At 32.4% G+C, this 16,339-nt stretch overlaps 1 long non-coding RNA gene across 2 annotated transcripts; it reads right to left on the bottom strand.

Moving 5' to 3' along the window:
- Positions 1-2,235: 2,235 nt before the first annotated feature.
- LOC132750365 (uncharacterized) lies at positions 2,236-9,844 on the bottom strand. 2 transcript variants are annotated; one of them, XR_009628536.1, is made up of 4 exons: positions 9,732-9,844; positions 7,915-8,006; positions 6,236-6,289; positions 2,236-4,609 (listed from the first exon to the last, which is right to left on the bottom strand). It is a non-coding gene; the product is annotated as an uncharacterized LOC132750365 (long non-coding RNA). The 2 variants fall into 2 exon arrangements; XR_009628537.1 differs by having other exon boundaries at positions 7,930-8,006.
- Between the last annotated feature and the right edge of the window lie 6,495 nt (positions 9,845-16,339).

Here is a 16,339-nt window from a genome sequence, read left to right as displayed (position 1 = left end):
ATACTAGTACTTGCCTAATGAATTTGATTATACATTTGCATTAATTAGCATTAAAACATTTACGGGTATATACTATAAAACATATTATGTAACCTGTCAAAAACGTTTTGTTTGTTGTTGTTGTTTTACGTCGCACCAACACATTAGAGGTCATATGTCAGGAAGAGCTTCGGTGCCCCCTGTCGCATTATATCAGATACAAACAGGCACCTGAGTAGAACCATTAACGTTCTGTAAGCTAGCTGAAAGAATCCAGTCTCTAGCGGGATTCGAAACTACAGCGGTGAGGGGTCAGGTTTGAAGACAACGACCTTAACCACATGGCCACATACTCCCCGTCAACAGAGGGCTAATGCATTTTTTTCATGCACTGATACATGCAGAAACACCGTGATGTATTTCAAGACCTAGCCCTGTGGGGGAGGGCTTCTGCAGATGTTAATGCACACAAAAAAGTGTGTTACCGTTAATATTGCACAAAAGTATATACGTCTTTTGTAACGGTATCTGTAAAATGTATAGTAAAAGTCGTGCTTTTCATGCGTTAGTTCCGGCAACTACCGGCACAGACATTGCATTAAGCTTCTTTGTATTACTGTGCAAGTCTATATAAGCTAAGTTGCTCCAGAGTGAGTCAGTTTTGACCCGAAGCAAATGATTCATATACATTTTGTAGAATGCTGAATGTGATATATATAAGTTTTTGAGCATTGAACTTTCAAAGAAGATTTTAAAGTCACAGCAAGTCTATGAACTAAGTTACCCCAAATAAGGTCAGGGCCGTTTTGACCCAAGGGACGGGACTTGCATAACTTTTTATAGATGTTCACTAGGTATTGTTACGTACAAAATAAGTAAGCTCTGGGAATTATAATTTGAGAGATTCTTGAGAAACGTTTCTTGTAAAATAAGTGACCCCTAGGGCGCCAGGGGCATGACTTATGTAACTTTTGAAGTGGTCTATTAGGCAATGATACATGCCAATATCTAAGCTCTTAGCATTGTAGTTTCACAAATGAAGACAAATGTATTTTCCTATACAAGTCTATATAAACTATGCGACCTCAAGATCGGGCAAATTTTGACCCCTTTGGCATGATTTATATATAACTTTTACAGAAGACCACAAGGTGAATGCTATATGTCAAATAGCTAAGCTCTAGGCATTGCGGTTCCTGAGGAGGTCTTTTTTAAGTTACGGGGTATTTACTAAGTTACGGGGTATTTACTATAAAGTCTATATAAATAAAGTGACCTTCGGGATGCAACTAATTTAAACAAGAGAGCCATGATGATCGTTATAGCGCTCACCTGGTTATTAAGGCTCTTAATTGATATTGTTAGATATGAAAGAAAAACAGATAAAATTTCATACTCTTAAAATGGAACCATAATGTTCGTATTTGCAACTGCAATTGTGCAAATGTAAATAAAGTGTTTCCATGTATGGGCTGTTTTACATAGTCTTTAACCCCAGATGACCCATATTTGAACTTGAAAAAGCAATCATTTAAAAAAATCCTTGCCGACAGTTTTCCAGGGCATCTGGTCTGAAAATATTACATTATTAAGTGTCAAGAAGCTTTTTTCATATTTGGGCGCTGTAGCCTAGTTTTTGATCAGAGGTAACCAATATTCCAACTTGAGCTAGAAATCATCTGACCAATTTCCAGGATATTTGGGCCAAAACAGTAACCTTTATTGTCAACATGATTTTTCCATATTTGTGATGTGTGACCCCAGATGACCCATGTTCCAACTTGAGCTAGAAATCATTTTAACAATTTTTCTGACCAATTTCCAGGATATAAAGACCAAAACAGTAGTCTCTAGAGTGTCCATACTTGGGCTGTGTGACCTTGTTTTTGACTACAGGTGACCCAAATTTCACCTTGAGCTAGAAATCATCAAAACAACCTTTCTGACCGATTTTCAGTGTACAACAGTATTTGGACTGAAACAGTAGTCACTCGAGTATTAAAAAGATTTTTATATTTTTGGCTCCTGTTACCTAGTTTTTCATCCCAGAAGACTCCTGTTTGGTGATAATTGAGGCAAAAATGTAACCACTTGAGTGAAAACGAACTATATGTGTATGAACTATGGAGATTCAATGATCCCCAGCTCAGGTGAACCAATAGAGCCTGGTCACAAGAATCTATTCATTTCTCAGTAAATATATACCTGCATGCACACTTGCAAGAATAATTTATAACCAAAATAATAAATATTCAGAAATTTTCAAAATTTATTTCAAACATAATTTTATTATTTAATACACAAATGATAAAGTTAATAAGTGAACAATAAAACAATCACAAATTGCAACAATTTAAATTATTTACAGTTAATTTTTTTCTTTATACATGCACATACATGTACATACATACATACATACATAGTAAAATTAGAACCTTTAAGGTCATTCAGCACAGCACATGTAACTTTATAACTTACGAATCATGCAAATGTACACACTTAATACATACAGTTTCTAAATTATGTAATTCATTTATTATTCATAATCTTAGACATCATGAAGTGATATGGTTTATTTTTTGACATCATTCAAACTGTGCCCTTATCCTGCTGAATTTCTTAGATGGACATTACCAGCATTGACTATTATCAATTTTTAAGTATATCAAGATATAAAGCTGGTCAGACAGCAGTATTGCGTCTGGACAGACTGCATTGATGTGCAGGCTGGCCGGACTATACTGGTGACAAAGGCCATTCACTTACAGCTCCAGCTAGGAAAGGTTTAATAAGATTAGATTCAACTTCATAATTACATAATTATGGTCCAAAGTAAAATAAATTTAAAATAAAAGTATCAACATTTCGGCCTTCAACAGGAAGCAAAAAGCTATAGAAAAAAACAATTTAACAATATTTTATATTATCAAGATTAATAGAGGTTGTTTAATTTGGTAAAACCCAATTGGCATTTAACTACTTGCATATTTGTGAGAAGAAAATAAATTGCAATTTATACAACTTTTGAAACATTAAGAAATGATTAATAAGGAATGTCTATTCAAGATGGATGAAAAAATGAAATAAGAAGAAATTTAATTTTATCACGGCATATGTATACTTAAATTGGATCGTTCCTTGAGTACAATTTCTTTTCCACTTTTAAAAGTTCAGTTAATTAAAATAAATAAATTTAAAATTATTAATGTTTACATTAATGTGACAATAACCTTCTCTAAAAGTCTATGCTTTTGTAAGTCAGATCCCAAAATGATCAAGGGAGACAATTAAAACAAGGGAGAGAAATCATGTTTAAATGAAATATAAAGAGATGTCATTTCACTTTTGATTTTCTTACAAATAGCAACAATAAAGAGAGATCTTGTACTACTTTTCATTATATACAAATGAATCAACACTTTTGTCTCATTCAGTATTATAATCAATCAAGTCTGGCATAAAATGTAAATAACAGAGGAAAAGAAGACACTTGGTACAATTTTTAAGAAATCAACTAAGGGCTTATGTAAACTTTTTCATCATTTTAAGAAATTCCAAATAGTATATTTTATACACAGGCTTTTATATCAATCAATAACTTCTGAAAAATGGTTTTGATTGGTCCTTGATTACAATAGTGTTAGCTTGTTTGTTTGCTGGGGTTTTTTTTGGTTAATTTTGAAAAATTATTTTGGTCATGAGCTCAGCAGTTTGTCATGCAATTTGGCTTTCCTGAATAGCTAAAATTTCTTCTCATGTGACAATTTATCCCATGTGGTTTCTTATTTAGCAATGAGAGAGGAATTATGATTAGACTTAATGTCCCGAGATCAATTGCTAAGGACAAATTTCACCTAGCCAGAGGATGGAACCAATGCTCTCCCTATTGTGCTAAGCCGACGGACTCATTACAATAAAAGATTAAAAATATTAATAAAAGATAAAAATATCATAAACAATCACTGCATTATTGAGCAATCTACAGGTGTTGTATCAGAATTTTTTAAACAAAAATAGTTATGATTTGTAATGAAGAACTGTTTTTCTGGTAAAAATAGTTCCATCTAGCACATAAGTTTTACATATCATTAGACTGCAAATAGTTGGTTGCATGGTCTGCACAGTTTGCTATTCAGCAAGTTTATATTTTGAAATTTTCTCTGGAAAAGATGAATGGTTTTGTCCAGATTGAAAGAAGGGCAAATCCATTTCAGATATTTAGGGGGATAAAAATCATACCTCGAGATTCATGCCTGCGTTTCATTAATCACCATAGAAAATTACACATAAACATACAAATAAAAACAATTTAAGAAATGATTCTTGAGAATTAATCAAGTATGACACTAACCAGGTGTCCATGATTCACATGCAGATGTAAGATGGCTTCAAGTCATTATTCTTGAACATCAGTCCAAAATGCAGAGATTCAAATGGAGGAAAATGAATTCACAACATGTTTATCTATTATACCAACATATTTTTTTTGATAGGTTCCTTGACCAAATTAAAGGTGATGTCAAAACTTTTTATCTTTCCATTCTGAAGACACCTATTTATCTTTCTTGTAATTTTCTGAAAATTCTTTGATTCTATCCCAAACTCTTTGAGGGTCATCAACCCTGGGAATCTGAAAGAAAAAACAACAATTTACAATATAAAATAAGGAAAAGAAAGTTCAGTAACAGAAGTGATCAAACAAAAGCTATCCGGACAGCTTGCTTGAAGATTCAACAGTGATCTAAAATCTAACAAAGTATGTCAACGTTTGTAAGGCAAACATAATTCTAATGACTGCACAATGTCATGCAGGAGAATACTGTCAAACCTGAGCTCAAAGTCACTTCCGTACAGCAGTCAGTTACTAACAATGATCATGGTGATACTTTTCCTTAATGTCAAAACTCAAATTCCAAATTTCAACAATTTAGTAAATGTACATTAAATTCAATAGGGGTATCATCAGCCTGATTGCATACAAGTCATAATTTATATTAGAACTATATCACAATTTGTAGTGCCTATTGTAAATAAAATGTCACACCAGCAGTGTAAACATTTTTCATCTTTTATGGTGGAGTAAGACCTCAACAGCCCCTTTGTACATTATTTCAAGCAGAAACAGACAACTATGTAGAACAACCAACGTCCCGTAAGCTAACTAGCTTGATAGCTTCTTACTTGTTCCAAAGTCCCTGGTACAATGAAATGGTTTGAAGCCACTCAGCCACAGACACAATGTTAGTAAAAAATCCAACCGTGAAAAGTGACAATCTTTTTGTTTAAAAAAAACTCTACGCTTTCATTTGAAACAAATTTAATGTTACAAGTTTTAACATGGAGGAAATTAAATCTATTTATAATTTTTTAGTTTCCATACAGTTAGACATATGATTTGAATAATTTCCAGAAAACCACATAATTAAAATGACTATATGTATATCATTTATCCCTGACCCATGAACTGGTAATATATAATAAAGAAATTTGGCTTTATTAATTTGCAAATTGTTTTCTGGTAACAACAATGTAATTTTTTAGCAACCACTCCCAAAAACAATGATGAATTTTGAGTGCTTGAAAGTAGAAGGAAAAATTAACACACTGACACTGAATTTAATATGAGGACAATTTCTCACAAGACAAGTGTGTAGGTACATTGCATTGAAAAAGTCACAAATGAGTGAAGAAAATGTTAAAAATTTGTCCAAATATATGCATTATTAACTACTATGAGGTTTACTCAAACTGAAACACGTGTTCACTGCAAGATGTCCAAACTAATTGTTTATTATCTTTTTTTTAATAGCAATTTTAACACCTTTTTTATCATATCTAGATAGAGGATCCACCTTAGTGCATTTCCTGGAGGAACTAACCAGTAATTACTAATTTCTCCACAAGTGACTAACAACTATTCAGACATGATTTCTAAATCGGTGGCGAAAGACAAATGAGCCGTGCCATGACAAAACCAACATAATGGGTTTGTGACCAGCATGGATCCAGACCATCCTGCGCATCCGCCAAGTCTGATCAGGATCCATGCTGTTCGCTTACCAACCCTATTACAAGTAGAGAAACTGATAGTGAACAGCATTGATCCTGATCAGACTGCCGGATGTGCACGCTGGTCTGGATCCATGCTGGTCACAAACGCACTATGTTGGTTTTGTCGTGACGCGGCTCAAATATGTTCAAATTGAAAAAAAATGGGTTGAGACTGTAAGGAAAGTGTTTAAAAGAAGAACCATACCTGATAGTTTTGATCAATATACATTCCCAAATATACTCCTACTCCAAATATAAGCTGTAATATAAAAACATTCACTTATAAATTTATTTATCTTATCACATAATGAGATTCCCGCTAAAATTGGAACAAAAAGTTTTCAACATTATTTGACATTTTAGAAGGTGCCAAAACAACCTGACCAACAAGAGCTGTCCGTAAGACAGCGCGCTCGACTTTTTTATTGCTTGCCAATAAAAAAAGTTTTTGCAGTAAAAGGCAATACAAGAACCAAGATTCTAAGTCGATAAAAGGCCTTAATTTTTAAAACAAATCCTTGACAGAGTTACCTTCTCTTGCGTACAGATGGGGGTAATGATGTGAAATAGCATTAAAAGTTTCAAAGCAATATCTCAAAGGGTTAAGGCAATAAGTGGATTTTACCCATATTCAATGTATTTTCTAAGTCAAAAAGGGGCATAATTCTGTCAAAAACCTTGACAGAGTTATGTCCTCTTGTCTGTTGATGAAGGTCGTGATGGTAAACAAGTATGGTCAGTTTCAAAGCAATACCTCCAATGGTTTTGAAATAAAGTGAGGTGGTACAAAAAACTTAACCAAGCTCAATACACTTTCTAAGTCAAAAAAGGGCCATAATTCTGTCAAAAACCTTGACAGAGTTATGTACTCTTGTCTGTAGATGGAGGTTATGATGGTGAACAAGTATGGTAAGTTTCAAAGCCATACTTGTAATACTTCTGAAATAAAGTGGGGTGGTACGAAAAACTTAACCAAGGTGTGACGCCAACGCCGACGCCGGGGCGAGTAGGATAGCTCCCCTTTTCATAGAAAAGTCGAGCTAAAAATTTAACGACATGTAATATGCTATCAGTTTAAATCAGCATAATTAAAAAAGATAACAGAAAATCTACCATTGTATAATAGTTCCAAAATCTCTCTAAAAATACATAGAACAGTTGAAATGAATCAAAATGTTGCTTTTAATGGACACTCAGCATTTCTATACCTTTTTTATTTTTACTTCTGAATTCTTTTATCCTGGTTAATTCTAGTGCTATGTGACGGTAGAGGGCAATATAGGCATAAAACATCCAGGAACACCTCATACACTCAGGGAAATGAATTAATTGCATTGATTTGGTCATAATTTGTGCACACGAGAGTTGCATTTATTTATTACATTATATTCAAAATATGTAATAACCAGCATATTGATTTAAACTTTAGTTTGTCTTGAAGTACATGTACAGTTAAACTTTATTTGTTTGAACTCGGAACGCTCTAGTACCTCCCTTCGCTCCAACTCATCAACTGTATATGTATGAATTAGAGCTATTAGCCTTTAGCAGCCTACACATGAACTGGTTAACATACAGATTTAATGGGATTCAGAGACTTTTCATTTTGTTACGATATTTACAGCCATTCTGTGACTTTCATTTTGCAGTAGCATATTTGTTTTGTCTAATTTCTTGTCAATTAATTGTAAATAATATTTTAAGAAAGAAGTATGATATGTTTAATTTTGTATGTTCAAAAGTTGAACAAAATCCGTCCACAAATAACCAATTTGTACCGAAAAATGAAAGTGTCCGGTTATAAGTACCTCTGAGTGTACATTGATGAAATATGTAATAATACAAACAATCCAGTTCAATGGTAGAAAAAATAAAGTTACGTACTAATGGAGATCTTACTAGTTTAAACATGATTGTTCCACTCCTGATTATGACAGCCTTTATACAATACAAGCACTCCTTGTCACATGTCACAACTGAAATACATATAAAACAATAATACACATAACAGTACCTGAAGATATTGTTATGCCCCATATTTTACATCAAATTCTTTAGAGTTAAGATTACTAAAAATATATTATTGTAAACTAAAATAAGCTTGTATGTATATAGCTAATTATATTTGTATTTTCTTTTTTTGTATGTTTATCAATGGTTTTATGTATTTTTTCTGTTATAAAATGAAAACTGTTAAATAACAATTTAGATTTCTTTTCAAAAACCCTAAACTTTGGAAGCCTGTAAAATGGGTCAAACATTTAACGCCGAATTAATAAGGCTAGTTGGGGAGGGGATTAGTCTTATAAACAAGATGTCGCTTTGAGATATTTTTGCTTCTGGGCAAAGCAACTGTTATATTGGACTAGGGAGAGGGTCTGTCTTAGCTAAAGAGACTTCAGCGAACAGGTTTTATAGTACTACAGTTGCAACGTCAAAATAAAAGTGACATAATTATAAAGTTATGGAAGCCAGAACTAGGTCTGTCTCTGACTGTGTATCATACCAGATACTAGTCCAATATATTTGACGGTACAGGCTTGTTATAGTTTATGTCGGTCAAGCCTGACTTTGCCCAGAAGCAAAAATATCTCAAAGCAACGTCATATTTATAGGACGGTAGCAAGACACTTCACCCCCCAGACACTTCACCCCTCAAATTTTGAAGACACTTCACCCCTCAAGACACTTCACCCCTCAAAATCAGTAAGACACTTCACCCCTCATCCAATTTTTTTCTAGAAAGTAAATAAGCGACAACATAATGCTATTAAATGTTTATTTTAATTATTTAAGTATTGTTGATTTAGAATTTTTCAATTAAAGGATAATCTACAAACATTTCAAAGAGTAAATATTTGTTTAGAAAATAATTCAGAAACAAATAAAACATCTAATAATTTATTTAACTCATTTGTTGCTAACAAATTAAGTAAACTTACTGGTGTCACATGCTATGTGTTGCCAGTTCCATTTGTATTCAAGTTTTGCTTTCAATTCATTAAACAAGATACTGTCAATTAAAGGCACAAAGGAAGTGTGAAACAGATTATATACTTAGTATATATATCAAAGGTAGATAGATAGATAGATTCTTTTATTTCCTCCAATCATGAAGAGTAGTAGAGTTCACACACTTCAATAGAAAGATTATTCAATTAGTGTTATCACTTGCACTTTAAACGAAATTAGTATAAAACATATAAAAAATGAAATAAAAAATAAAGAATTTACTTCCCAATAACTTTGTGATACCAGCCTTTTTTGTAGAGCAAAACAACAATATTATGATATATCTATTGCCTTTGGTCAATTACATGATAAAATAATAATAAAATATGTTAAATATGTCTGGGGGTGAAGGGTCTGTAAACCTATAGGACTAACCAGATACCACTACCAGTCACAAATTTGGAGTGAAACACGGGTAATTGAAACAAACTATTTTATTTAAGTCTTATTACAGTATATAGCCCATGTAGAACATTATAAATAGTTTGTTTCAAGTCGAGTCTACTTTTGGTGTGAAACTGAAAGGTCACTAGGTGCTGGTTGAAACGTCTAACAAGCTGAGTGAAGTTGAAACGTCTAATATTTCTATGGTATTTTTTTGACATAAATTAGTCTTATTAACATAATGTTGTTTTTAGATAATTTTACTTATGCAATATGAAAATTTGTACCCACAACTACAGACTTACCTCGACTTTGATCTTGGATGTCACTTTCGTATTTGTCTTCTTTCAACCCACCTCTAATCTGAAGAGCTTATGTCAAAGGGAGGTTATTGCTGTAATCTCAAATTCCAATCTCCACACAGTGATCTCCCCTTAATTCTTCGGCGTAGATTCTGCCAAGGGAGGTAATAACTGTGAGGAGTTTGCTCAAATTTCCGTCCGTGGTTCCTTCCCTTTATCAGTAGGGTACTGTAGTTCTTGGACCGGTCAGAACTTTAAATCATCAATTTTGTACTTTAAAGTACCAAGTATCATTCAGAATAGAATCACTTACTTTTTGAGTATCATTCCAGTACCAACTTTACATTAAAGTGTCATTTTGGAAGTATCATTCAAGAGTAGAACCAAAAACTTTACATTAAAGTATCATTCAGTAGTCACAAACTTTACATCAAGTTCAATCCGTAACTTGCTGAATTCTTGGATTTGACCAGCTTCCACTGGTGGAACTGTCCACATGTATCAATTTTGGGAATAAAAAGAGTTAAAAGAGCCTGGTCAGACTATATGGATTGTGCATCCTGGCTTGGCTCTATACTGGCAGTAAAAGCCAAATCATTATACGTATAGGTTATAATAGGGTAAGTGTTAAAACAAATTGGTAAACAATAACATGTAAACACAGCAGATATTTTGATAATGTTTTATTTCACATCCACTATACTGAAACATATACACAAATGGTATGTAAGGTATATAAAAATAATGTTGATACACTGGATAATGAGGGATGGCATTCATGAAAACAACATGAAATCTAATGTACAAATGTAATATGTAATGAGAAATGATGTATGACTGTTGATCTATGTCCGATTTTCAAATTTGATGATTTTAGGCTTTTTAACCTCAGTGAAGCTCCTTTAATAGTTCACATATCTATTGAGTTACTTTACAGCAAAACCATGTTAAGCCAACCTGAAAACTTACAATTACTTCAAATATGAAATGCTGAAGTTTGCATTTGAACATTGTACAAAGAAACATTAAACATGGTCGTAAGTTTTGAAGATCGTTTTTCCTTGTGAACAAAAATGCTGAGTACATTGTAATTTATTCAACTAGACAAATCAACATTCTGGATATAGGCATTACAACCATACAGATTCTTGCATATCACACATTTAACACTAAAGCTAAAAGCTAAAAAGAAAAAATGTTGACATTGAAAACAATGGCTAAAAAAAATCACACTATAAAGGAAAATTCCTAAAATCTGACTTGAAATAACATATAACACTTTAGTTAGGTGGGTTAGTCAATAATGTAAACCATAGAAAAAATGTTTTGAAAGGAAATATATTTTTTTTTTTTTTTTTTTTGAGGCCCCATCTGGGTAACCCCGTTTATTTACCCCGTAATAGGTATGAGGGGGTCGGGGTCATCCTCCATCATACCTTACATTGTTAATATACAATATACATGTTGCAAAATAATTATATTCATGTAAATATTGTCAAATACATCTACAGTATATATTTTGCATATAAATATAAACAACATACATACAATAAACCCATCTATTTTCCAAAAATATTTTACCAATAAAAATTACTACTTATTAATAAACAATTAAACAATCTGTTACGAGGTAAAGTTTTGTTTCACATATTAAGTGTAGTTTAAGCAATTAAGGATCTTATAATTGACCATCTATTATTTTCATCATCTGTCAAATGTGTATTTCTATAGATATTCCATGCTAATTTCAAACTATTTTTAAAACCAATACATGTAGGTAAAAAGTTTTTTCTCTTAGACAAATAAATATATCTTTTCAATTCTAGAAACAATATGTCATATTTAAAATCATCTTTATTTTCTGTACCTAATATGAATGATTTACAACAAAGAACATCGTCAAAATTATGTAAGTTTTCTCTAAGGTATTGAAATAGGCTTTGAATTTTCTGACATTCCCAAAATAAATGTAAAAGTGTTTCTTCACAGCATTTACAAAAAGTACACATTTTATTATCAACAATTTTCATTTTAAACAAAAGTGAGTTTGTAGCTAAAGTTCTATGAATAATTCTTGTTTGGAACCACTGAATATATGAATCTTTAGAACATTTGAAAACATAACTATATATTAACTGCCAATTAATGCTATTATCTTTAAAACATGACTTTGTGTTCCACCTTTCTTGACTTGTAGGTATGTCTGAATTTTAAGCTATAATTTCATAAACATATTTCTTATTGTTATTCATAGTTAAAATGGGTTTAACATAACAATTTATTATAGGATATTGAACATTAGGCAACTTGTTACTTATAAAAATATTTAACTTTTGCATGTACATTTTTATTGCCTGTTTTGAACTATGATACTGTAAAAAGTTCACAGGTTTACCTGTGACCTGTTCTAAATATATCGAATCTACAAAGTTACCCTGTTCATTTATAATATCTTTTACAAATCTTAAAATTTTATTATATAATGTCTGAATGTAAATACATCTATTTCCTGCTAAAAAGTTGTGATTGTAAAAAAAGTGGCTTATGTAATACTTGCTCTATATTATCTATATAAAGTTTATCTACAAACACCATATAAGCTTTGAAAACATCAATCCAGAAAGAATTTGTTATTTTACTAATAATCAAATTACAAAACATCTTTCCAGTGTTAAACATTTTATCAATATTAAACAATGTGTTTACTAGCTTATAACATTTACTTTTGCTATTACTAACATATCTTTTAAACCATTTTATCTTTAAACTATTTATATAACTATAAATATCAACCATGTTTAAACCACCTTCTATGTATGTTTTAATAAGTACTGATTGTTTTATTTTTGCCTTGCCTTCCCAAATGAAATCATAAAATAAGTCATTAAGTGTTTTCAAAAATACAGTATTTGGTGTTGGTAGGCTTGTGAAACAATGAGTAAATAAAGGAAGCAATATTGACTTAATAACAGCAATTTTTCCTATTGGAGTTAATATTCTCTTTTTCCAGTGAATGATACTATTTTTTACTTTTTGAAGTTTTTCATTAAAATTTAAGTCAATCATTTTTTCTAAATCAACATCAAATATTAAACCTAACAATTTGAACTGAGTATCACCCCAAGTTAATTTCCATCTTGTCTTAATTGACCTAGTACTATATTTTAGAGAGCCTATCCAAATAACCTTAGTTTTGTCAAAATTTATCTTTAATCCAGAAATTTCTGTAAACTTACTTAATAACTTTAAAGCAGTATTTAGAGATTTTTCTGAACCATCTAATAGAAGTGATGAAAATGAAAGGAAATATTTGATTTCTGAAAACACGTGAAATGATGTATAACTATGTTTACTAAATGCAGATAAAAATATAATAAAATACAAAAAAAGATTAAGAAAAATAATACTGAAAGTAGAATTTGAACACAATTCTTAATAAAATGTAGACTAAAAATGTTTTTTTTTATCTAAAAAAGAAGAAAACGAACATCTGTTCACCTAACAGAAAAAATATTCTTTTATTAAATTCATCATATTTTCTTAGTTTTTTTTTTCACTCAAGAGATATCTCTTGTAGTTTTAGAGTTATTTTACGGACAAGATTTTTTTGAAAGGGGCGATAATTAAAAAAATGGGCAAAACAGAGTTATGTTTTTTTTACTGCACTTTAACTCCATGAGATCTATCTACCAACAAAGTTTCATGTTGATATCTCTTATAATTTTAGAGTAATATCCCAGACAAAGTTCATAAAGTAAAAATAAACAAAGGGCAATTACTCCAAAATTAGGCAAGGCAGAGTTATGATTCTTGTGCACTGCACATTTACTCATTGGGATATATCTACCTACAAAGTTTCATGTTGATATCTCTTATAGTTTTACAGCTATGTCATGGACAAGATTTCTCTAAAAGGGTAGATAATTAAAAAATGAGGCTTAACAAAGTTATGGTTCTTTTGCACTGCACTTCTACTCAATGAGATCTATCTACCTACAATGTTTCATCTTGATATCGCTTATATAGTTTTAGAGTTATGTTCCGGACAAAGTTCAAAGTGTTAAAATTAACAAAGGGCAATTACTCCAGAAATAGGCAAAAAAGAGTTTTGGTTCTTGTGCACTGCACATTTATTCATTGAGATCTATTTACCTACAAAATTTCATGTTGATATCTCTCTCTTATAGTTTTAGCGCTATGTCCCGGACAAATTTTTTCTAAAAGGGGACAAAATTCAAAAACCGGGCAAAATAGAGTTATGGTTTTTGTGCACTGCACATCTACCTATTGATATCTATTCACCTGCAAAGTTTCATGTCGATATCTCTTGACTTGAGCTACAGATCAATCCTGTAAAGTTTCATTGAAATTGCATTAGTTGTATAAGAGAAGTAGTCCGGACAAACTTTAAAAATAAAAATTATTAAAGGGCCATAACTCTGCCAAAAAATCATTGAACCGGAAAATGCTGACAATATGCACAACAAGACTTGGTACTGATCATTCCTGTAAAGTTTGGATGAAATTGCACCAGTAGTTTATGAGGAGTAGTCCGGACAAGCTTTTGTGTATCTGGCAACACACAGAAAAACACACCTTTTTATCAAAGGGCCATAACTCGGCCAAAAATCAATCAACCGGAAAACCCGTGCAATATGCGAAAGGACATGAGCTACAGATCAATCCTGTAAAGTTTCATTGAAATTGCATTAGTGGTATAAGAGAAGTAGTCAGGACAAACTTTAAAATTAAAATTATTAAAGGGCCATAACTCTGACAAAAATCATTGAACCGGAAAATGCTGACAATATGCACAACTAGACTTGGTACTGATCATTTCTGTAAAGTTTGGATGAAATTGCACCAGTAGTTTATGAGGAGTAGTCCGGACAAGTTTTGTGACGGACAGACAGACGGACAGACAGACGACGGAGAAGTGATCCCTATATGTCGCCACTACTCCGTAGAGGCGACACAAAAATCAGGCAAAATAGAGTTATGGTTCTTTGACACTGCACTCCCCCTTAATGCCCTCTACCACTGTATGAAGTTTTAACAAATTATCTACGAGGGTTTTCAAGTTATGCTCCGGACAAAACAACGGACGGACAGACGGACAGACAGAAGGACATACGGACAAGGTGGCGACTATATGCAACAGTGATACCAGCTGACTACATTATCTAGTATCTATACATCATATTTTTTAATGTTTCGATCTTTTCTTAAACATAAAAAAAAACTTAAGTAAGTGAACAACGTAAGTTTGGTAAAATAAAATCATCGTGTTTTGAGACGTTGTTCAATTAAAGAAATTGTCGATGACATATGCCAACCAGGGCGACCACAAAAGTTCATCGTGATCAGGCGAGCTATAAACTTAGAAAAGTGTCAGTATAAAATGTAGGTATGAAGATAATTGAAACCCGACTAACTTGTATCTTACACCCCTCTCTGGATAAACGCCAGACCATCAAGACTACGTACATGTAAGTTGTAACTGCTGATGAAATTAAAAACAGAAATGTGACATTGATATTAAACTATGATGTCATACCTTTTCTGATCAGCCCAGACAACTGAATATCAAATTGTTTTCAAATTATACTACATGTATTAGGATGGATATATTGTTGACTGAACAACATTAAACATTTGACAATCAAGATGTTTATATTATCTATACACGCGACTTGACTTCTATATTCAATAAAAGAAAGTATCATACAATCTGCTTCTTATGATTTGCAATACTAGTACTTGCCTAATGCATTTGGTTATAATTTGCATAAGCATTAAAACATGTACAGATAAATACTATATAACCTGTCAAAAACGTTTTTTTTTGTTGTTGTTGTTACATTGCACCAACACATTAGAAGTCATATGGCGCCTTTCAAGCTTTTCTTGTGGAGGAAGACCTTCGGTGCCCCTCCCCGCCCGTGCATTATAGGCACCGGAGTAGAACCAGCAACATCCTGTAAGCTAGCTGAGCATCATCCTCACAAGAAAGAATCCAGTCTCTAGAGGGATTCGAACCTACAGCGGTGAGGGGAAAGGTTTGAAGCGACATACGCCCCGTCAACAGAAGGCTAATGCACATTTTATCGTGCACTGATACATGCAGAAGCACGATGACGCATTTAAAGACTCAACATTGTGGGCTTGGGATTCAAAAGATCTTATTTGGTTTAAACATATTTATTTAAGCTCGGTTGCGAAACAAGTTCTTGCAACTTATATTAAGATTTCTCTTTCGAGTCCACTTCCTGGAACCAACCAGTACTGGTGTCATATGGTCGTGACCCGAGTAGGGCTCGAACCCATGATCCCTGGGTTGAGAGGCAGACACCTTAACCAATATGCCACCGCTCCCCTTCAAAAGGTCTGAGGTCTTCTGCAGATGTTAATGCACACATACTGTTATTATTGCACAAAAGTATACGTCTTAATCGATTATTTTGTTACGGTTTCTGTATATCGTATAATGATGCGTTAGTTCCAGCAACTACCGGCACCTACATTATTATTATTATTATTAATAATAATAATAATGATAAACTCTTTTTTTTAACGAAGGTAACTTATTAAGAAAATACATCAAAGCATTT

Source organism: Ruditapes philippinarum, unplaced genomic scaffold, assembly GCF_026571515.1.
Source record: "Ruditapes philippinarum isolate M1 unplaced genomic scaffold, ASM2657151v2 ctg2041_1_1_1_1, whole genome shotgun sequence".
Taxonomy (NCBI): domain Eukaryota; kingdom Metazoa; phylum Mollusca; class Bivalvia; order Venerida; family Veneridae; genus Ruditapes; species Ruditapes philippinarum.
The sequence above is the reverse complement of the archived record's forward strand: the minus strand, read 5'-3'. Positions and strand labels throughout refer to the sequence as shown.